The following is a 22,875-nucleotide window of genomic DNA, read 5'->3' as shown; positions in this document are numbered from 1 at the left end:
CAATCAGAAATAGATCGCGGTGAGAGGCGAAAAGCGCCGTTTTTTGGAGTTACAAAACGTCGTGTAACTGAAAAACTAGGAGGGCTAGCAGCATAATTCTTGTACTGGGTGAATCAGCGGACTTTGGTGTATTTTGACTGCGATTTTCATAGCTCTTTGTACCTCCGTCGCGGAGATATGACGAGAGAAGAAACGGCTTCATTTTCAGAGTGTGAGAACTGAGAGGAGGACAGATTTCCACCCCTCAAACAAACGTAATTTATGGCTCAACGGTAAGACGAATGTAAAAACTGCTTCCACTGTGAGTGTCAGGAGTGTCTGAAGATATATTGGCACAAGCCTCATGTCCTAACTTTGTTTTGTTAGAGAGATGTGACGATTTGAAAATCCCTCTCATTAGAGAATTTCAGCTCTGAATTTCAAAACCTCCACATAGGCTTTGAATGGGGATTTGTCCATCCTTGTGTCACTTCGAGGCAAATTGCGAAAAAACGGTAAATCTCACAATAAAGATAGTAACATTGTCTGAAAGCCAGCAAAAATACCTACGTTTTGATGTATAATTTGTGGAGGTTGAGTGGAAATTGAGCGAGTAGCAAGAAGTTGTTCAGACATGAAGAGAAAATTCAGAACAGACCAGCACACACTCTGAGTTAATTGCATAGCAACCATAGCAACGCATGTATTTTCTCAAAAATCACAATTTTGCAACTGAAAACTTAAAGAGGTATAAAATGAAAACCGTAGAAGATCTGAAAAAGCTGAATCACACAGGAATAGCCCAATAATCTGAGAACATTTTAAAATTTGAATGGAGTTTCTAGGTGAAAGTATGAGGAAGCAGTTAAGTTTCAAAACCAATCAAGTTTTAGCAGAACTGTGGAGGTTTTCCATTCATTTCAATGGGACAAATTAAAGGAAAAAAGTGTAATATTTTAAAAAGTATAATAGTAATAAACACCAAAAGTCATAGCAGTCGTTAGCAGAAAGAGCAGAACAGTTTAGAGTTTGAACTGAGAAAATCGGCTGAAAACTGAGGGAGTAGTTAAGTGCCGAAAAACGTACGGAAGCAACTTTAAGAATACTAGAAAATTTGCATTTCCTGCGAAAATGCTGTGTGGATGCTGGAACGCTGAAGCTGTCTGCTGAAAAGCTGAAAAGTTGCAAAAAGTTGCATGGTGGTGGAAAAAAAAAAAGCTGTCCTGAGCAGGATTTGAACCTGGCCCTCCTAGTCCAAAGGCTGCTACTCATCTCACTGAGCTAAACGTATTCACACAAAGAAAAGGTGGAGAGAGTGATAATGCCGCTGAAATGAGCAGAAGCGGCTTAGAATTGTGCTGATGAGAGGTGAAAAGGCTGACAATTTTGCAGAAAAGAGGTGAATCAGCAGAGTTTCTGCTGAAAATAATTTTTTTTATTGAAAACAGCCAAAAACACCTGGAATTTGTGCTGAAAAGGGGTGAGAAAAATGAAAATTTTGCTAAAAAGTGGTGAGGAAACTAAAGTTTACCAAATCAAAGTATTTGTGCCAAAACATAGTATTTCTGCCATATTGTGGTATTTGTGCCACAAAAGTTACTACATTACAACATGAATACGGATTAAAGATGAAAGAAACTGGCAACAAATTCCTCCACTACAAACCAGTCTGATACCACTGTGCAGTGTTCACGTTTACTAAGGCACTACCCAAAAGGTGCCACAAGAGGGCACTCCAACACAAGAGATGACCTATGTACACTGATGCACTTAGTAACAGTCAGCCTCCTACTTTGCCACTACGTAATACAGCGGAAATACAGTAGCAGAAATACAATGTTTTTGCAGAAACACTGTAATTTCACTCAAATACTATGAAATAGCAGTAATACTATGATTTGGCAGAAATACTATGTTTCAGTACAAATACTATGAAATTGCAGTAATTCTATGATTTGGCAGAAATACTGTACTCCGTACAAATACAATGCTTTGGTAAAAATACTGAATTTCTGCTGAAAAGAGGCAGAAGGTTCTGTATGTAGAAAAAGAAACACGATGAACCATGTGTGAAATAAATAAAGAAATGAAATGAAAGAACAACCTGATTCTGCTCAAATTCACCAATCAGAGCTACTGCCTCTGTCTGCTTGATTAGGCTGGGTACTTGTATGTATTTCGGTCCATATTAGAAAAGCTGCTAAAATGATAAAACTTTGCAGAATTGTAATAAATGATCAATATAAATGACAGGTCTGTGATAGTGTATAAATTTGTAATGAAAAAACAAATTTTGACCAAGGTGGGATTGAACCGACGACCCTTGAGCTGAAGAGCCGTGTCAGAGCCGGCAGAAGCGGCTGAGAATTGTGCTGATAAGAGGTGAAAAGGCTGAAAATTTTGAAGAAAAGAGGTGAATCAGCAGAATTTCTGCTGAAAAGAGTTTTTTTTTTCTGAAAACAGCCAAAAAAGCTGGAATTTGTGCTGAAAAGGGGTGAAGAAGCTAAAGTATACCAAATCAAAGTATTTGTGCCAAAACATAGTGTTTCTACCATATTGTGGTACTACTACATTACAACATGAATACGGATTAAAGATGAAAGAAACTGGCAACAAATTCCTCCACTACAAACCAGTCTGATACCACTTCTTTGCAGTGTTAACGTTTACTAAGGCACTACCCAAAAGGCGCCACAAGAGGGCACTCCAACACAAGAGATGACCTATGTACACTGATGCACTTAGCCTCCTACTTTGCCACTACGTAATACAGCGGAAATACAGTAGCAGAAATACAATGTTTTTGCAGAAACACTGTAATTTCACTCAAATACTGTGAAATAGCAGTAATACTATGATTTGGCAGAAATACAATGTTTCAGTACAAATACTATGACAAAGCAGAAATACTATGACTTAGAAGTAATACTATAACAAAAGGGATTCCTCAAAATACTATGAAATTGCAGTAATTCTATGATTTGGCAGAAATACTGTACTCCGTACAAATACAATGCTTTGGTAAAAATACTATATTTTGATTTGAACTCTATGATTTGAAAAAGATGAAAGCATTGAAAAAGGTGAAAAGGCTGAAATGAGCAGAAAAGAGATGAATCAGCAGAATTTCTGCAGAAAAGAGGCAAAGAAGCAGAACGTTGCGCTGAAAAGAGGTGAATGAGCAGAATTTCTGCTGAAAAGAGGCAAAGAAGCAGAACGTTGCGCTGAAAAGAGGTGAATGAGCAGAATTTCTGCTGAAAAGAGGCAGAATTTGTGCTGAAAAGAGGCAGAAGGTTCTGTATGTAGAAAAAGAAACACGATGAACCATGTGTGAAATAAATAAAGAAATGAAATGAGAGAACAACCTGATTCTGCTCAAATTCACCAATCAGAGCTACTGCCTCTGTCTGCTTGATTAGGCTGGGTACTTGTATGTATTTCGGTCCATATTAGAAAAGCTGCTAAAATGATAAAACTTTGCAGAATTGTAATAAATGATCAATATAAATGACAGGTCTGTGATAGTGTTTAAATTTGTAGTGAAAAAAAAATGTTGAAGCAAGGTGGGATTGAACCCAGGACCTTTGAGCTGCAGAGCCGTGTCATTACTGATTGCGCCACCTGGGAAGGGGGCGGGCGGCTGAAAGACAGACATTTGGGCAGTCAGAAAATAGATCGCGGTGAGCGGTGAAAAGCGCCGTTTTTTGGAGTTACAAAACGTCGTGTAACTCAAAAACTAGGAGGGCTAGCAGCATAATTCTTGTACTGGGTGAATCAGCGGACTTTGGTGTATTTTGACTGCGATTTCCATAGCTCTTTGTACCTCCGTTGCGGAGATATGACGAGAGAAGAAACGGCTTCATTTTCAGAGTGTGAAAACTGAGAGGAGGACAGATTTCCACCCCTCAAACAAACATAATTTATGGCTCAACGGTAAGACGAATGTAAAAACTGCTTCCACTGTGAGTGTCAGGAGTGTCTGAAGATATATTGGCACAAGCCTCATGTCCTAACTTTGTTTTGTTAAAGAGATATAACGATTTGAAAATGCCTCTCATTAGAGAATTTCAGCTCTGAATTTCAAAACCTCCCCATAGACTTTGAATGGGGATTTGTCCATCCTTGTGTCACTTTGAGGCAAATTGCGGAAAAACGGTAAATCTCACAATAAAGATAGTGACATTGTCTGAAAGCCAGCAAAAATACCTACGTTTTGATGTATAATTTGTGGGGGTTGAGTGGAAATTGAGCGAGTAGCAAGAAGTTGTTCGGACATGAAGAGAAACTTCAGAACAGACCAGCACACACTCTGAGTTAATTGCATAGCAACCATAGCAACGCATGTATTTTCTGAAAAATCACAATTTTGCAACTGAAAACTTAAAGAGAGATAAAATTAAAACGGTAGAAGATCTGAAAAAGCTGAATCACACAGGAATAGCCCAATAATCTGAGAACATTTTAAAGTTTGAATGGAGTTTCTAGGTGAAAGTATGAGGAAGCAGTTAAGTTTCAAAACCAAGCAAGTTTTAGCAGAATTGTGGAAGTTTTCCATTCATTTCAATGGGACAAATTAAAGGAAAAAAGTGTAATATTTTAGAAAGTATAATAGTAATAAACACCAAAAGTCATAGCCGGAATTAGCAGAAAGAGCAGAACAGTTTAGAGTTTGAACTGAGAAAATCGGCTGAAAACTGAGGGAGTAGTTAAGTGCCGAAAAACGTACGGAAGCAACTAGATTATGGTGGAATAAAGAATAAAGAGAAACAGGAACTCAATAGTGTGGAAGCCTTTGAAGGCATCCACACAATAAAGTAGAATAAAGAATAAAGAGAAACAGGAACTCAATAGTGTGGATGCCTTTGAAGGCATCCACACAATAAAGTAGAATAAAGAATAAAGAGAAACAGGAACTCAATAGTGTGGAAGCCCTTTTAGGGCATCCACACAATTAAAGAATAAAGAGAAACAGGAACTCAATAGTGTGGATGCCTTTGAAGGCATCCACACAATAAAGAGAAACAGGAACTCAATAGTGTGGATGCTTCCAGCATCCACACAAAAATGTGCATTTCCTGCGAAAATGCTGTGTGGATGCCTTAACGCTGAAGCTGTCTGCTGAAAAGCTGAAAAAGATGAAAAGTTGCAAAAAAAAGTTGTATGGTGGTGAAAAAAAAAATGTCATAAGAGGTGAGAAGGCTGAAAATTTTTCAGAAAAGAGGTGAATCAGCAGAATTTTTGCTGAAAAGAGGTAAAGAAGCAGAAAGTTGCGCTGAAAAGAGATGAATCAGCAGAATTTCTGCTCAAAAGAGGTTTTTTCTGAAAACAGCTGAGATTTGTGGTAATAACAGGTGAAAAGGCTGAAAATTTTGCAGAAGAGCTTAATAAGCAGAATTTGGGCTGAAAAGAAGTGAAAATTCTGCTGAAAAGAGTTCAATCAGCAGAATTTCTGCTGAAAAGAGTTCTGCAGAACTCTTTAAAGAATTCTGCTGAAAAGAGGTTTGTGCTGAAAACAGCAGAAAAAGCTGGGATTTGTGCTGAAAAGTGGTGAAAAAACTGAAAATTTTGCTGAAAAGGGGTTAAAAAGCTGAAATTGAGTTAAAAAAGTTTAACTGTTAACTGAAAGAAATGTTTCCATAAGCAGGATTTGAACCCGGTTCTCCCAGTCTGACAACGGATGCTCATCTCCGTCCTCCGCTCTGAGCTAAAACACAGCTCATCCCGGCAAGGAAAATCAGTGACGCCACTGATAATATGGCAGAAATGGGCAAAAAATATAGCAGAAACAGCAGAAGAGTGTCACTGAAGACTGTCAAGAAAGCAGAATGCATGCAAGTGGGGAAGATGTGAGGCAACCGTCACACGTAGGACCTTTGCCACTGGGTCTCACAGCAGTTGCTCATCCCAGTGAGCTTAACCACTTTTAGTGCCAAGCAAATAGTTTTATTCACCCTTTTTCTCACTCTCCGTCACCTCACCAGCCTTACCTTGTTTCCTCATTTATTTTCTCACCACTGATTGCCTCTGCCGTCTGTGCCTTCATTGAACACACCTGGCACACATTATGTAAGGACTGCACTCATTTCCAGCTCCCTCTTTGCAGCTCCTTTGCAGTTGAGGTAAGTTTGATTTGGTCTCCTGAGTTTTAACCTTTATGATGAAGTTAGTGATTTACAATCTAACCAGTTTTCTTTTTGACGTTTTAGTAGATAATCTGTTTTCATTAATTTAAGCTATCAGTAATAAGAATGAAATAAACCCACATATACTTGTTTTCTGAAGTGCTTTGTAAAATATTTTCCAAAGGCAGTATTTGCTGTCAAAAAATAAGTTGCACAAAGAAAAGTGTTGTTTTCTCTGGTTTTTGAAGAGGGAGTTGGACAGACTTTCATGTGTTGTAATATTTTTATGCTTTTGATGACGCCTGATAAGGGTCAAGTTTATAACATATCCTTCTCAAAATAAAGATGGTAATTTGAGGGAAATACTGTAATGATTTGCGTGCTGTAGTTTTTGAGTAGGAACTTCAGAAATACACTTGGGGTGTAAGACAGGGGTAGGCAATTCCAGGCCTTATGGGACAGTGTCCTGCAGGTTTTAGAGGTGTCCTTGTGTCCATCACAGCTGATATCAATGGCTAAATTACCTCCTCAACATGTCTTGAAGTTCACCTAAGGCTCGGTAATAAACTAATCATTTGATTCAGGTGTGTTGACATAAGGTCATATCTAAAATCTGCAGAGCACTGGCCCTTGAGGCCTGGAGTAGCCCACACCTGGTGTAAGATGCGAAGAGGTTTGTCTATATCAATATACAGAGACGACATGAAGGTAAAATGTTTCACTGTGATATCAGAAGTGTATCTAGCAGAAATGAATAAATCAGTTAATGTAATGTTGTTTTCTTTCTTTCAGAATGGCGTTGATGCAACTAATTAGTAACCGTCCAGAGACACCGTACTTCCGGCCACCACCGTTGCATATCTGTGTTTTTAAAAATTTGTGAACAGCCAAGGGTGATTAGTTGGGATGTAAAGGAGGGAGTGGCAAAGCCTCTCACTAAAAAGTGCAATAACGTGGCAGCCATTTCTGATGGCAAGACAGTTGTTAAGGTCACTTTATATGAGGCGTTTGTGTCAAAAGTGCAGCAGGGGTTTTCGTACATTATGAAAGGGCATGAGCTAAGAGGGACAGCTCCCCCTTATGCTATTCATATTAGTGCTTCGACACAATTCTTCAAGTCGTCTGCCCTTTCTGTGGCACAAGAGCTTTTTTCCAAAGCAGAGGAGCTTTTGCATCCCCCGGCTCCTTTGATCAACCTTAAAATGAGCTCCACAAATGTGGGGCTCATAACAGTAGAGGGGGAGGTTGTGGAGGTAAGTAATTTGCGCTGTGATTCAAACTATTTCTGGTCATTATAAAGTCCATCTCCACAATGCTAACTTATATTTGTATTGGTGAGATTAGAATTAAAATTTAGTACTGTATTCTGTAGTTGCTCACAACAATGGAATGATTAGTTTATATACTTTGGTATAGTTTACAGAGAAAGGTTTATTGAGTTTAGTGTGTCCAATAACAGTTGCCATAGAAGTCCAAAATGTTGGGGAATTGGGCATAATCTATGGCAAATATAATTGCCATACTTGAAACGAGCAAATTGGGCATTGATGTTGCTGAAGCATGGGTTGGAAAAATTGTGAAATGTATCAGGAATTTTGTAAAAGGTGTTTATAGAATTTTCATTAAAACGACAATAAGAGAACATAAACAGAGTATTGAAGGAAGAAGGACCTGTACACCAGATTTATACAGTCACTGTAACTGACATGATATTTTAATGGACTTTTCAGTGTTTGGCCACCAGGAAAGTGCTGTCAGGGAAACAAGGAGTTCCCATCAAAAATTTGCAGCTAAAACAGGTAATGGTGCAACTGAAGTGTGATACTAAAAGTAGGAAAAGTAATCTCATATTTGAGATTGGTGGTAGCGGTATTGATTATATTGCATTGTGGGCTTGAATTTGGTAGTGAGTGGCATTTTGTATTAGTTATGAACAAATGGTGTGTTCTATAATCTTTATGATTTCAGGATGGTTGTACCATGAGAGTGTGTTTGTGGAGGGAGGCGGCCATTCATCAGCTTCATGTGGGAGACCACATAAAGGTGTCCCATGTTAAGGTGAAGCAGTCAGCTTTTGGATTAGAGCTGCACACAACGGTATTTACGAAGATTGAGGTATGAAGAAGCTATATGTTTGTACCAAGACCTAATAGCAATGTGATGTTTACGATATTTAGTTATAGGTTTTGAAATATAAATGCATACTATCTTACAGTAGGTGAAAATATGACTGTGCATATAATTCTATAATTTTGCAGATCTGTCTGTATAGCTATATTTGATATCTAGATATTTAGAAGTAGATCTATAGATAAAAATGTATTTAAGATGTAATGTGTTATGTGTAAACTGAGAATTGAAATGCTATATATGGTTTATTATTATTTTTTGAATGAAAGAAGGTAAAAGTTAAAATGCTTAGTAGTTGGTTGTTTGTGTATTGACAGACAACTGAAGAGGAACGTGTACAAGTAAATGTCATCGGCGTTACCACTACCAACAGCTCCAACCAGCTAGAGGTACTCTTGGAGGGTGGAGAGAGCCTGTTTATTGAAGAAGAGATGTGGCAGCCATTTGACAAAGACCTGGAAAAGGCCATGGTCTGTGTCAACATAAAAGTTAAAGGCAAGCATATTTCAGAGATGGGAAAAAACTCAGCGTGAATAATTTGTGTTTGTGGTATAGAAAATGTTCATTATGTAAAAAGTTAAAAGGTTTCAAATGTTAGTGTTCATATGGGAAAAAGTTGTAATAAAGAGTTGGAAAGTATAAAATGGTGTTGTTAATGAAATTGCAACTTACAAAGCATTATTAGTTGTACTCCAGGCTGTTGGCAACAGCTCTCCATCTGAATTGTCAATATGGCTTCTTATTGTTAGGGTTTTTAACAATACAGGAAAATGTTTTTAAAAAGAAAATACCATGAAAGTTTAGTATTCTGTTTTGTAAGTATTAAATGGCCAGTTTCATCACAAATTTGGTCTTCTATATTTAAAGAAGGGAAAAAATGTGTAGTATTTTAGTGTTACATTCATGCTGTTGTAATGCTTTGAACAAAAAGTTATGTAAGGGCAAAATCATGAAGGCATAATTTAGGAAATGAATGACAACCATATATAAATTTTATGAAGGCCAGGATTTATGTATTACAGAAGTCATGGGAACAATCCCAAAATATCACTTGGTGTACAATAATGAATTTCATGTCACATATTCTGACAGTCAGTGAATTTACTCAAGGAACATAAAAATACAAAACCTTTAACATTCAAGCTTTTAAAACATCCTTTTAGTGATGTGTAAAAATACTAACAAAAGTACACTATTACATTAATGTAAAAACATTTCCAAAAACAAAAGTGATACATTTAATAAAGTTATGTTATGTAACGATGATGCTTTGGTTGTAATCGGGTAAAGTTTTCTGTCCAGAAAGCTTTGCATCACCTGACAAAAATATAAAACTGGAAAATATGTTTGAGGAACATAAGAAAATGTGGTGAGAGATTTCCAGTAAATACAGTATCATTAAAAAACTACAATTGGATTTGGGGATGTTTGTAACGGGAAATATTTATAGATAACAAGTGAAAGAATGTAAAGTCTACGAACATTGAAATTTGTCTCACACAATTCCAATGATTTATTTGATATACCTTTATTTATACTTTTTAGTCCCACAAGGGGAAATTTAATGTTAAGGCTGCTGACCGATTGCACGCAATGGCGGCGCCATCTTACCCTCCGACCATACATACATTACACAAACAACACATGGGGAAGACAGGTCAGAGAGGTATAACAATGGAAAATGCACCACATGAGGAAAGATAAGGAGAAAAAAAACTCCCCCCAGACTGAGCTCCAATAGGGAGATCAGTTTGAGAACAGAAAAAAACACCTCTGCACATAGCACATGAAAAAACTCTTAATACACCAAAAAAAACATGACAAGCAACAGGGGTGGATAAAGGGTGAGAGACAGCCGATGTAGACAGTACAACCAGGCCTGCAGCCTATGCGCTGGTCTCCATGATTCACCGTCAGCATCGGAGGGTTTAAGTGTGAAAGGCGTTTGGAGGGGCAGGGGGAATGAGTGTACATCTGCATGTGTGTGTATGTCCAGAGTTCAGCTGAGACGGTGTCCTTTGCCCTGCCAGGCTAAGTAAACAGTCTTCCAGCCAACCCAGGTGGCCTTGCATAGAATGGGAAGAACAGTCTAAACACAGTCCGTAATCAGGGTGTTGCTGTTCAGCTCCAGCCTTGAGACCACAGCTGACGCCGAAGGGGTATGCCAAATATATTATCCAGTTTGCATAGGTTTTGTTCACATTTTGTATAGCAAGAAAAACAACATATTTCAAAACAACATGAAAGCTAAGAAGAGGATTTTTGTCAATTTCTTTGAGAGATTCTGTTTTCACTTGTATGAATTTGATAAACATGGGGCCTAAATAATATTTAAATAAAGTCCAGTTTGTGATACATTTCAGACATGGACAGTAACACAGCTGAATAATTGTTGCACATATTGAGAGAAAGAGGGATAAAGAACATTAAAGTTGTGAAATCAATTCGATGGGAAATAAATCACTGCCTTTTCTTAGACAGTGAATGATTATTTGTTTTAACTTCTAAAGGGTTTTGACATATTGCTGCTACCAATGTGCCGTAGCTGGGAATCTCTCATAAAGTAACTTTTCATGTATAAAGTCATATACATGAAAGTTATAGTTGCACTGTTATGTAAACTGAAGCCAGCTGTGTTTCCTCAAAAGAAATGATAAACAGTAATTCATATCAGTAGATTTTAACTATGCACTTTTCAACAGCTACAGGGGATTGTTAATCATGGTCTGAGAAGCAGGGGTTCATTTTGAAACAGACTTTACCATTAAGATCCTGCAGTATGTGTGTGCAACTACCTATATATTAGAATACTATAACAAAGAATGTGGAGAAAGCAGTGTTACACAAGTTCTGTACATATATACTAATTGACACCCCATATGAAGGGAGGATTCAAACAAACACTATATGAGATGTAATGATTTATCATGTTGAATATGCATTTTTTCACATTTTAAATTAGAAACATTAAGAGAATGGATCAATGCAGTATTTGTTTGTTTTTTGTCATTCTCAAAAAGAATTACATGATTAATATTGTGTAGTCTACAACTGAAGATTGAAAGCTGTGTGTTTGTATGAATCCAGCCTGCTATTGTTCCAGAGTTAAGAAAAATGTGAATCTACTATTTTCCCAAACAAGTTATATAGATTCTTGCAACACAGTCAAGACACAATAAAAAAAAATCCACATTTGTTGAAAGCTCATTCTCATATATCTGATATCGTTTGTTAATTCTGGTGATACAAACTGATTCAAAGATTGGCTGCAGCCTTCTTATCTTCCTGGACCAAGGTGGTTGATCAGTAGCAATGAAGTCACAAAAGATGGTCACTATAAGAGTGTTCAAACAGTAATACTATGAGTACTTTATACAGTCTAAGAAGCTGAAATGCAGTCTCACAAAATACGCATGTTTTGAAAGGTACATTGAAAACCATGTTATAGGTATTAAAGACTAAAAACTACAGTTTAACGATGAATTATTTTAAAATACCTCATATTTGTTGCAGGTCCAGAGTCCAGAGCAATCTGACAGTCACATGATGGTGAGAATAGACAAGAGCTCTGTGATGAGGTTTTAATGTGTCAGTTGTGAAATGGAAGAACTCACAAGACAACAATAGCTGCAGAGAGAGACAAAATGTAAATGTAAACTTGAAAAGTGCCTACAAGTTCAATTGTTTGAGTCCAGAATCATTTATGAAATAAGCAGAAAATAAATTCAAACTGCAGACATGTAAATGTTTTTTTAATCAAAGACAAAGAATCATACCTCTCTTTGGTCTCAGGATCACTGTAGCGTGACAGGAAGTACAGATTTTTCAGCATAACTCATCAGTGATGGTTTCAGAGGTGTGGGGTGTGGCAAAATGGTGATGGTCTGCAGATGAATTAGCAGGTAGAGTGATGAGTGTGTCATCTTCTCCGCTGAAGATACACTGGTATGGCAGGTTATAAAGGCAGCAGTCTGTATTTGGCATGTAGTCTCTGTGTTGTCCAGCAGTGATGGATGAGGTTGGGATCAGGAGTTCATGAATATGGTGTTAAAGATGATGTTGGTTCAGCTGTGGATGGGGAGGTTTGAAGGTTTCACCACAAAGGAGACAGGACTGTTTTTGCCCTGTCTGAAGAAAATACATCTACACAAAAAAAAGTCCTTTGAACACCGCTCACATACCCAACTAAGCCCCCAAGTGTGAATGTAATGCTGCTATAGGGTGTCAGTTAGTAAATTTAATTAATATATCAGAGAGTATGGGCTACACCTAAGGCCCACACTTTCTGATGTCTTTTGTTTATTAGCAGCTATTTCCAGAAATAGCGGCTAAGAGAATTCTGACTTGGCCTTTATCCACCCAAACCCAAACCCACCCAGATAAAGGCCAAGTCAGAAAATGGATTTACAAACTTTACATTTACATTGAAATCAATTTTCATATATATTCTGTTACCTATAAAATATTTTGCTCTACTAAATAAATAATGATAGAAATCCTTGGTAGCCTAGAGATACTTGAAGAGTGTTGTACCTGTAAAACATGATCAACAAGATTAATTGATCCAAAAACTTGATTCTATAAAAACTACTGTAAAGAAGAAAACACAATTTAACTGTATTTTTTATGTGACCCATAAGAAATACCTGCATTTGACAAGGATTTATGTATTTGTTGTGTAATATGTGGAGAGCCCTTTAAGGGAAAGGTTTAATTTTAAGTGTTGAGATAAATACGTCAGAGTAAACTGAACTATGAACAAAAATAGATGACAATTAAAAATCATGACAAAAGCATTAGTAGAATTTGTCGTTTCAAAACACATTTAAGAATGAAAAACAAATGATGTCAATTTAATAATTTGTTGCAGCATATTCCAGGCCCGAGGTGCATGACAAAAGAAAGGCAGATCTTCCCTGCTCTGCATAAAGTTTAGTCATGATTTGACTACAATGTGCTGACCATTCCAAGATGCAAGGGTTGATAAAAATAAAGGTAGCTATTGTAGAATGGTGTTCTTACAGACAGAGCAGGGAAGCCAATTTTTTGGGAAGGCATCGGTTATCAACAAAAACTCTTTTTTGTGTCCTAGAAACAGTAAAATCTGTAACAAACATGATCTGTGTGTGTTTCAAAACTCACCAGAAGACTTCATGATTGACTTGAGGACAGGATACAGAATACAGGGTTGTGGTAACTGTAATATGTTCCCAGGACACCTGAATGGAGACTTTGCTGTGGCTGAGAAATAAAAATGAAGTCAAGCAGGGTGTTCTTGTCTGTAATGGCAGAAGTGATCAGTTGTGTATACCCTCTCGACTGAAACAGCTCCAGATTCAGTTTTCTTCCACTTTTAACTTTACATATGCGTGTAAATCAGTGTTCATACATATTCTGTTGCCTGTAAAAATGTTTTTCTCCTGTGAATATATTATTATAGAAATCTTTGGTAGCCTAAAGATACTTGAAAACTTTTGACGTTTGTTTACCTGCAAAAAATATCTACTATAATAAAAAAAAACATGATTGTCTGTATGTATTCATATAGCCCAGAATAAAGACCTGCATATATCAGGGATTTTTATTTACTATTTAACATTTGGAAAGCAGTTTGTGGGAAAGCTTATTTTTAACAGTGTTGAGATACATATGTCACAGTAAAGTCAAGTTAAAAGAAAAATAGATGACATTTAAAAATCATGAAATTTAAAATGATTAGAATTGGTCATTTAAAAATAGATATAACAATTTACAATACATGATGTCAGTTTAATACTTTGTTGCAGCATGTTCCAGATCTGAGCTGCATGAAAATAGAAGACGATCTTCCCTGCTCTGTATTAAGTTTAGCCATGATTTGACTACAATGTGCTGACCATTCCAAGAAGCAATGGTTAATAAAAATCAAGGTAGCTTTTGTACAATGGTCTTCTTGCAGACAGAGCAGGGAAGCTATTTTTGGAAGCCTTCCATTATCAATACAAAATCTTTTTTTATATCCCACACACAGTAAACTCTATAACAAACATGATCTGTAATTGTTTCAAAACTCACCAGACGACTTCATGATTGGCTCGAGGACAGGACACAAAACACAGGGTTGTGGTAACTGTAATAGGTTCTCAGAACACCTGAATAGAGACTCTGCTGTGGCTGAGAAATAAAAATGAGGTCAAGCAGGGTGTTCTTGTCTGTAGTGGCAGAAGTGATCAGCTGTGAATACCCTCTCGACTGAAACTGCTCCAGAATCTGTTTTCTTCCACTCTGTAACTGGTTCTCATTAAAATCTCCACACACAATTATTGGGTGACAGTCCATTATTTCAAGGGAATCTAAAAGACTTACCAGGTTTTGCATGAATGGTGTCAAACTGTAGTCTGGAGGTCTGTACACAACAGCAATGAGCGCAGGGAATGAAGCCTGAACCTTCAATACTAAAAACTCAAGATCAGTGACATTATGCAGATACTGTTTTACCTGAACCTGAAAATGATTCCTCAAAAACACAACAACTCCACCACCACTTCTGCTGGCCATGTGAGGAAAGTTTGTGTAGGACACATGTCTGTTGCGTTTGAACATGGTGTAGCCGTCCAAATGAAGACTGTCTGCAACAAAGGAGCCTTGGAGGTGAGACTCTGTGAGACACAAAACATCTGCTAAACACATTTCATGATGACTTTTGATGTCACTGATGTGAGATGGCAAACCCTCCGTATTGTGATGGATCAGTGTAAGTGTGTCAGGTCTGCTGGCTGTTTCTCTGACCTGAAGAAGAGGCATCATTTCCTCAACGCTGGCTTGTCTCATGGTTTGGAGCGCTGCAGTTACCTCAGGATTGGCGTAAATCTTTTTCTCATCCAAGTCCTGCAAATAGAGTCCACTGAGAGACGTCACCCTGCTGAGAGCAACATAAGCCATACCTGGTTCAAAAATGTTCTTCATTGAAACTACAGCTGTCTGTGTTGTAAGACCCTGGGTTTTGTGAATTGTGCAGGCAAATGCTAGCTTTACAGGAAACTGTCTGCGTACCGCTCCTTTAAACTTCAGACTCTCCTCTGCTCTCTCAATGTAAACCAGATCATCAGATGCTGCATTAGAACTGCGGTTGTGTCTCATAGGCTGCCGGTTGTCCATTCTGAGACCCAGTTTAATTATGTGTCCATCATTTTCAGATCTCACCACCTTTATCAGTATACCAAAAGCACCGTTGACCAAACCGTTTAGTGTGTCCAGGTTTCTGGTCAGCATCACTCGAGCTCCTTCAGCAACATTCAGGGTGTCGGGTAAATCATTTTGCCCACCTGTAAATGGTTTGTCTCTTCGTGCCATTCTGCCTGTATGTTTATCCTTCTGGAAATCGTCTGCATTGATGATTATAACGTTTGAATGAAGCTTCTTGAGCGTATCTGTGTTGTGGGATTCAACTTTCTTGTTGGTGGCATAAATGTGTAAGACCTCGATTGGACATTCTTCTGGTGCAGTCACAGCCTGTGACAACAAATCTCTGTCGCACTGAGAAAGCTCATCTGTCTTTTCTTTGACTCTAATCCTGTTCAGCATCTCTGCAAAGGCCACGTCATCTTTCTGACGCATGATCTCGGTTAGAGTGATCATCTGAAAATGTTCCTGCCATAGGTCAATCTGTTCTGGATCATAAACACAGAGAGGTTTAGACTGTCGCACTGGTGGCAGCTGGTAAAAATCTCCAACAGCTAAAACTGACATTCCACCAAAAGGTCTCTGAGTGCCTTTGATTTGTTTCAGTCTTGCATCCACATAAGCAAAAAGGGGTTTTGAAACCATTGAAATCTCATCAATAACAATAATTTCAGCATTTATAAGCTCAGATCTGACTTCATCCAGTTGGTTACCAAGTCCTTGAATGGGTGGATTCAGACTCCTGGGTAGTTTCAGTAGGGAATGTAACGTAGAGCCATTGATAGAAAAAGCTGCTGTCCCAGTAAATGAAGTCAGTAAAACAGTTGGATTTGATATGTCAGCTTCTTCTGCATTAGAAGGCAGTCTGCTCAGGATCTTTGATGCTTCAGAGTAAATACATTTAATCAGATGTGACTTTCCAGTTCCTGCACCACCGTTGATATACAAGAAAAATGGATCTGGGTTCAAACCACAAACTCGCTGAATACACCAGTCTCTTATAGCATAGAACACGCAGGCCTGCTTCTGGTTCAGATTCTGATACATTACACGTACCACAGCTGGATCGACTGCAGGTTGTTCTCTGACGGCTCTGATCTCTGTTACAGCATCAGACTGACGACTGTAGTCGGGGACATTCTCCTGTTCGTTCTCATCATCAGAATGTGTCTCAGGAAGATTCTCATCACATTGCAACCTCACAACTTCAGATTCAGGAGCAAGATTACACCATTCATCGATCACAACATCCCTATTTTGTTCAAACTCTTCCAGAGCACTCTCAATATCCTCAGAGTTCTTCTCATACTTGTCTTTATTTCTCTTCACAACCCTTTTCACAGACTCACTGTGGTCTGAACATGAAAGTCGTACAAAACCTGAGTTGTAGAAGGACTGACAGGTTTGGAACCCTTGTGGTTTCAGTTCCTGCTCTGATCTGTGTGGAAGGTAAAGTCTCAACAGTCGACCATAATATTGCTCAGGATCTTTTTCCTGTGAACAGTGGTAATACCTGATTATAGCTGGTTTATCATTCTTTCGCCTTAGTACAAATCCAAGCTGGTTTAGAAGAGGAAGCACATCTTTTCCTTCATTTGGACCACGCACCAACCGGCACAAGGCAGCAAAATCAGCCAGTGACATTTCCTCATATTCTGGTGTCTCAGGTCTGCATTTGTATTTATCACTCAAACTTGTCATCCAAATATTACAACTGTCATGTGTTGTGGTTTCCAGATAGCTCATCGGGCGACTCATTTTTACTGGGTTATCATCGGTTGGTACAAATACAACACTGCGGGAACATTTTTTTCATTTTTAGGCCACAGACTCGAGTCACACACTCCTGTGCGCTGATTTCTCTCTTTTTTGAGTAAGCCTGCATCACAGCTCTCATTTCATCACATTCATTGACCGTGTTCTTTTCAGAGTTGTCAATAACTGTCTTTAGGTATTCAGAGAGGCCAGATTCTTTCTTTGTTATATATTTACAGAGGTATTCTATACATGAATAGGCATTCAAAATTAACGAGACATCTAAATTCGCGTTCCAGGCTTCAAGCAGGTGTGGGTTGTAATTGTTGATCCAACAGTCCTTTGGCTCACGTTTCAGAATCAGCGCTGTTTTCTTGTTTATGTCTTGGAGGCATTGCTCATACTCATTCATTGTCAAGTTGCATCGTGACAGAATCTGCTCTATGGTGAGGGAAGCAGCTTCAGGTTCCTTCAGCAGGTTCAACAAAGGTCTGAGTTTGGCTTTTGCAGCTTCAGTGTCTGAATCCTCATCCTGTCTCACAATCATTGTTCTTGTGGATGGCGGTTTTGGAAACCCAAATCTACAACCAGAGTTCACACTCTTAAAGCATGTTTTTGTGTGGTTTTTACTGTGCTTTTGTAATTCAGTGACTTTTTTGTGCAGTTCAGGCTGTTTTTCTGGATCAGGGAGTTGAGCTGAGATGTATCTGTCCACAAAGTCACAGACAGTTTGGTCATCATCCACATCTACTTCTACCTTTTCTCTAATCCACAACAACATGTGTATATGCGGACTACCTCTATGCTGGAACTCAACTCTGTAAAAGTAATCAATGATTTCACCAAGGGGCTGTGCAGGAGAAAAAAGCAAATCTCTGAACAAAGCCTCAACACGCTTATCAAACATTCGCATCGTGGTTGCTGGATTTGATCTTAGAATTTCACACTTTTCTGACCAGTCCAGGGCTTCAAAATCAACCTCTTCACCTTGCTGTCTCTTTATTGCTTGAATCACTTCAGGCCATCTCATCTCAGCAGCAGAGAAAGTGACAAAGAACTGAGGTGTTCCTATTTGACGAACCATACTGAATAAATCTTTGGTAGTTTTCTGCCAGTAAACTGGAGTTCCTCTGAGTGGCTGCATGAATCTGATTGCATCTTTATTTCTTACCAGCTTCTCTACTTCTGTCTTACTTTGTAACATTCCTGATGTGATTTTGCGTCCATCTTTGGTCATAGTTTTACCTTTCCTTAGCTGTATTGTCATGCTGGAATTAGCCAAGTGTATTTCAGTGACAAACTGTGAGAAAAACAGGTAATTTGTATCTTTAGCAAATCTTGCATCAATGTTGAAAAGCCTTGACTTGAAGTAAGCACTCGGTGTGAGTTTAAGACGTCTCTTTTCATCCAGTGTATTCTGACCGGTAGGAAACTGCACAGGAAATGCCATGGCTTCCAAATGAGGAGTTCTGAAGAAGCTAACAGGATTGTTTCTTTCTGCAGGAGCAACACAATATGTGTTATCAGTGAAACAGAGAATCTCTTCTGAAATGTCTACAGGCTGCAGACAACTTTCTAGAGCAAAACCTCCATTGTTCAAATCACTTTCTGGTTCCTCTGGATTTTGTTCGTCTGGTTGTTCATCACAGGATTGCATATTAATATCTTGTTCACTTTCAGACTCACTTTCGCACAAAAGGGCATCTTTTTCATAGTTGTCAATTTCCATTAAATCTGCTTCATCATAATCATCACTTCCCATGCTGGCTTCATCACTGCTGTCATCATCAGGTAACGTTGGATCACAAAGCAATGCATCATCTCTGATAATAATATCTGTGTACTGTGGATGAATCTGTTTCAGTTTACGCAGGGCTTGGATCAGTTTAGACCAGGTGACAGTCTGGAACAGCTGATGGCCTTTGTAGCACAGTCGTCTTTTAAGCTTGATCCTCATTATCTGTGACTGGTTTCTGAGCCGAGGTAAACAGTCAACTGTTTGTTGGACCTCAGATGGTACACACACCACATTACCACGTATGAGTCTTTGTCTGCCCTTTGGAAGTGGAATAATCTTAGCAAATGGTATGCATTTGGCAATCAGATGTCTCTCCAGAATGTTGAGATCACACAGTTCAGCTGGAATATCCTGCAGTTCTAAACCATTGACAGCAGCAAGCCTGGGCATGCATCCACTTTTGAGGGAACTGTGACACGTGTGACAGATATACTCCTTTTTTCTCTCAACAGGAAAGCTGCAGTGATCATTACATGCTTCATCACACATATGAACAAATTTACCAGTTAGACACTGCTGAGCTACAGTTTGGTGTTTTGAGTAATTGTTTCTTTTGCAGATTTTCACCTGATTAGGAAAAGAAGCTTTTAGACAAACAGTACAAACATAAGATGGTGCTGATTTAATGTTTGACCAGAAACGAGATATGGCCTCATGCATTAAACTGTTATCTGGATTAGACTGTAAACGCTCAGCTGGTCGATGCATCTGGCAATATTTTCGTTTTATGTTCATTGCACATCTGATATTATGCATCTGTCTAAAAGAAAAACTATTCCAGTATTTTACTCTCATTCGTTCTCTCATGTTGTCCTTGTGTTGTTGCTGAAATTGTCTCTGTTCTCCATAACGTTTAGTGATGTAACATTTTTTTTTTTGTTTAAATTCTTCACTCTCTTTATACAGATTGTAAACATACAACCTCATACAAGCTTTATGTTTCTCTCTGAATTCAACACAAGTTCTGTAATTTCTTCTTATACGTTCTTTCTTTTTTTCTCTGAAGTCAGGAAACTCTCTATATGTTTTTCTTAGACGTTCATTCTGCTTTTGTCTGCAAATGGGAGATTCTTTATATGTTTTTTTCATACGTTCCTTCTGCTTTTCTCTGAATATAGGATTGTTTTTATACATCCTTATGAAATGTTCTCTTTTTCTGTCTCTAATTTTAGCACTATCTCTATAGATTTTTCTAAAACGTTCTCTCTGTTTCTCTCTATATGTAGCATTGAGTTTATACAGATTACTTTTGTACACACTCTTCTTCTGTCTGTGATCTGGGTCATTAGACTTTCTACAGGAATTTTTTTTCTTTGCCTTAAAGCTTTCATCAAAAGTGTACATTTGCCTTTCTTTCTCTTTCTGATTTTCCTTTCTCTGTGGTAGTTTTTCTTGGGCTAAAAATCTTCTCCTTATTTTTCTCCTTTCCTGTTTATTACGTTTCAGCAGTTTATGTAAGAGTTCCTCTGTTGTAGTGGTTGAACAGGAGGCAGTGTGTGAATCATTCTGAGGAAAAGAATTTGATGTTACCTGAGTTTCACTCACAGAAGATGCGGAGGTTTGATATAGCAGAGATGCAGCTGCTGTCTCATTTAAATCCATGCTGAATGACGTGACTTCAGTGGTTAAAGTTTCCGTCACAGTTTTCCATGTCGGCTCAGTGGATGTCTGGGAGTCTAATTCATGAACAGGTTCATTTAAAGCTGGTGCAAGAACATTTGTAGCGGTTTTCCTGTATTCTGTGTTTTGATTAGCATCTCTTTGGTAAGCTGCATTTGCACTCTGAAACTCGACAGGTTGTAGCTCATAAGTGCAGGTTGGTGCGACGCTAATCATTCCATATAAGCATTTGAGCCTGTCAGTCATGTCGTTAAGACGTGTGAATTTTAACATAACTGCAGTTCCACCACTTACACCTAGTGACAATGGCATTCCTGTAGACTTACGTGGATGAGGGTCAAAATATGCGTATTCACCTGAAATCAGCCTGCAAACTGCAATGACGTTTCCTCCCATGACTAGCAAAGCGTAGCGAACCGCTGAAGCCAAACACTGTAGTCCCTGTTCAAGGCTCGGAAGGTGATCTGTACCATCAAATGTGCCATAATGAGCACACTGAGACATATCCACTTGATACTCGTGTCTGCGGCTGGTGACCACTGAGGGAAGCTCATCGGAGGCTAGAAACACGCTGTTCACAAACCTCTTTCTGACATCTGAATACACGGCATGGCCTTTGTCCAACACACGGTTAAGATCTGCTCTTGTAATGAATTCATCCTCGTGTAAGAATGACAGGAAAACCAAACTGTTAGCCATGCATTGCTGATTCCTGTACTTTCCATACTTGGGAGAGGCCTGGCTTCGGGATGCACAGATGCTGCTCACTCGTGGATGACTTTCACTGTTTGTAACCTGTACATGAGACGGTCCTGGAGCTTCTCCATCATGCTGCGTTTGCACAGTTATCTGGGGTTCAGTCTGGATTACCTGCTGTACTTTAGCAACTGGCACACATGCTGAGCGAACACCTCTCTTTACCACATCTGCATAAGACACTGCAGCTGTCTGAGCACTGCTCTGCACTTCTGGACTGGGAACAGTTGTAACAGACACCTTTACCTGCTCACCGGCCTGAGAAAAATTTACCTGTTCTTTCTGCTTTTGCCATCTAAGCTTCTGGGACTGCGACCTTTGACCTTTTCTCGGCATTTTATCGAAGTACAAACTGAAGCTTATATGTATTTATACAAAGATATAAACAGTGAAGAACTAATAACTCTTCAAGTTAGTATTAAAGCTGAAAAAAATTTCAATATAAATATAAAAATGTTCCAATGTTTTTATAAATATGTAAATAGATATAAAAGGTTGACTTTAATCTAAACTCAATATAAAAGATATTCAGTTCTTTGAAAACACTTGGCTCAGTTTTATTGTAGCTTTTTCCAAAACAGAATATTTTTACTTCTTATATTTTAACCAGACTTGTTAATGACTAGATCTTAGCTTCTGTAAAGGGATATACAGAATAAATCACAATAATCAACAGGCTATAATAAAACTCTTAGTTTTTAAGTAGACTTTGTGCAAATCTTTCAGATATGTAAAATGTAAAGCAAATATAAACAGCTGTGGTGATCAGATGACAAGCGATGAGGATTCTTCAGCTGGATTTTCTGCAGCAGTCAGGAAACAGGAAGCCTGGGTCCTCAGGGCAGGTTCTCGATGACAATTGTAATTGAATACTTACACTGAGTAACAGAAATTGATTAGTCCCTAAATAATAATAGTATAACCCTACTATAGTCAAATGTTACTGACAATGCAACAGACTAGCAAAATGTATCTGAATTTATCTAATTTAATATTTTTGTGAATACAACAGTCTGAATGTTTATCTTATTACAAAAAACCTTTAAGGTGTAAATTTTATATAATGTATCAAAGTAATTGCACCTCTAAGCCAAACTATCAGTGTTTATTCCAAAGCGTTCCAAATAAAAATTAAAATTACAAATCTACAGCTGTGTAAGTAGTTTCTACTGTACTGTAATTCTACTATTGTAATTTCAACTTTCTACTTGTAATTTCCAGCAAAAAGACCGGATGTGAGAGAGTTTAACGATAGGAAAGAAGGAGCAGTGAGAGCAGAGACCTCTCAGAATTCTGTAACAGATGAAGTACTGGTAACTTCAATTTCCCAAAAATGGGGCCATGTCAAAACTTGATTTCGCCAGACAAAACTTGATTCCAGTCAAAATTTGATTCCAGTTAAAAACGTGATTTTTGATAACTTAGATAGAGCTTGTGGGATAGAGTGAAGCAAGATAGAACGGCTTGTCAAAATAGATAGAGTGGGGAGAGTGATAGGACAGACTGAATGGCTTTTTAATGATAGAGGGAGAGAGCTTCTGCAGCAGGTCACCT

This window comes from Pelmatolapia mariae, linkage group LG20, assembly GCF_036321145.2.
Source record: "Pelmatolapia mariae isolate MD_Pm_ZW linkage group LG20, Pm_UMD_F_2, whole genome shotgun sequence".
NCBI classification, from domain to species: domain Eukaryota; kingdom Metazoa; phylum Chordata; class Actinopteri; order Cichliformes; family Cichlidae; genus Pelmatolapia; species Pelmatolapia mariae.
This window is presented reverse-complemented; position numbering follows the sequence as displayed.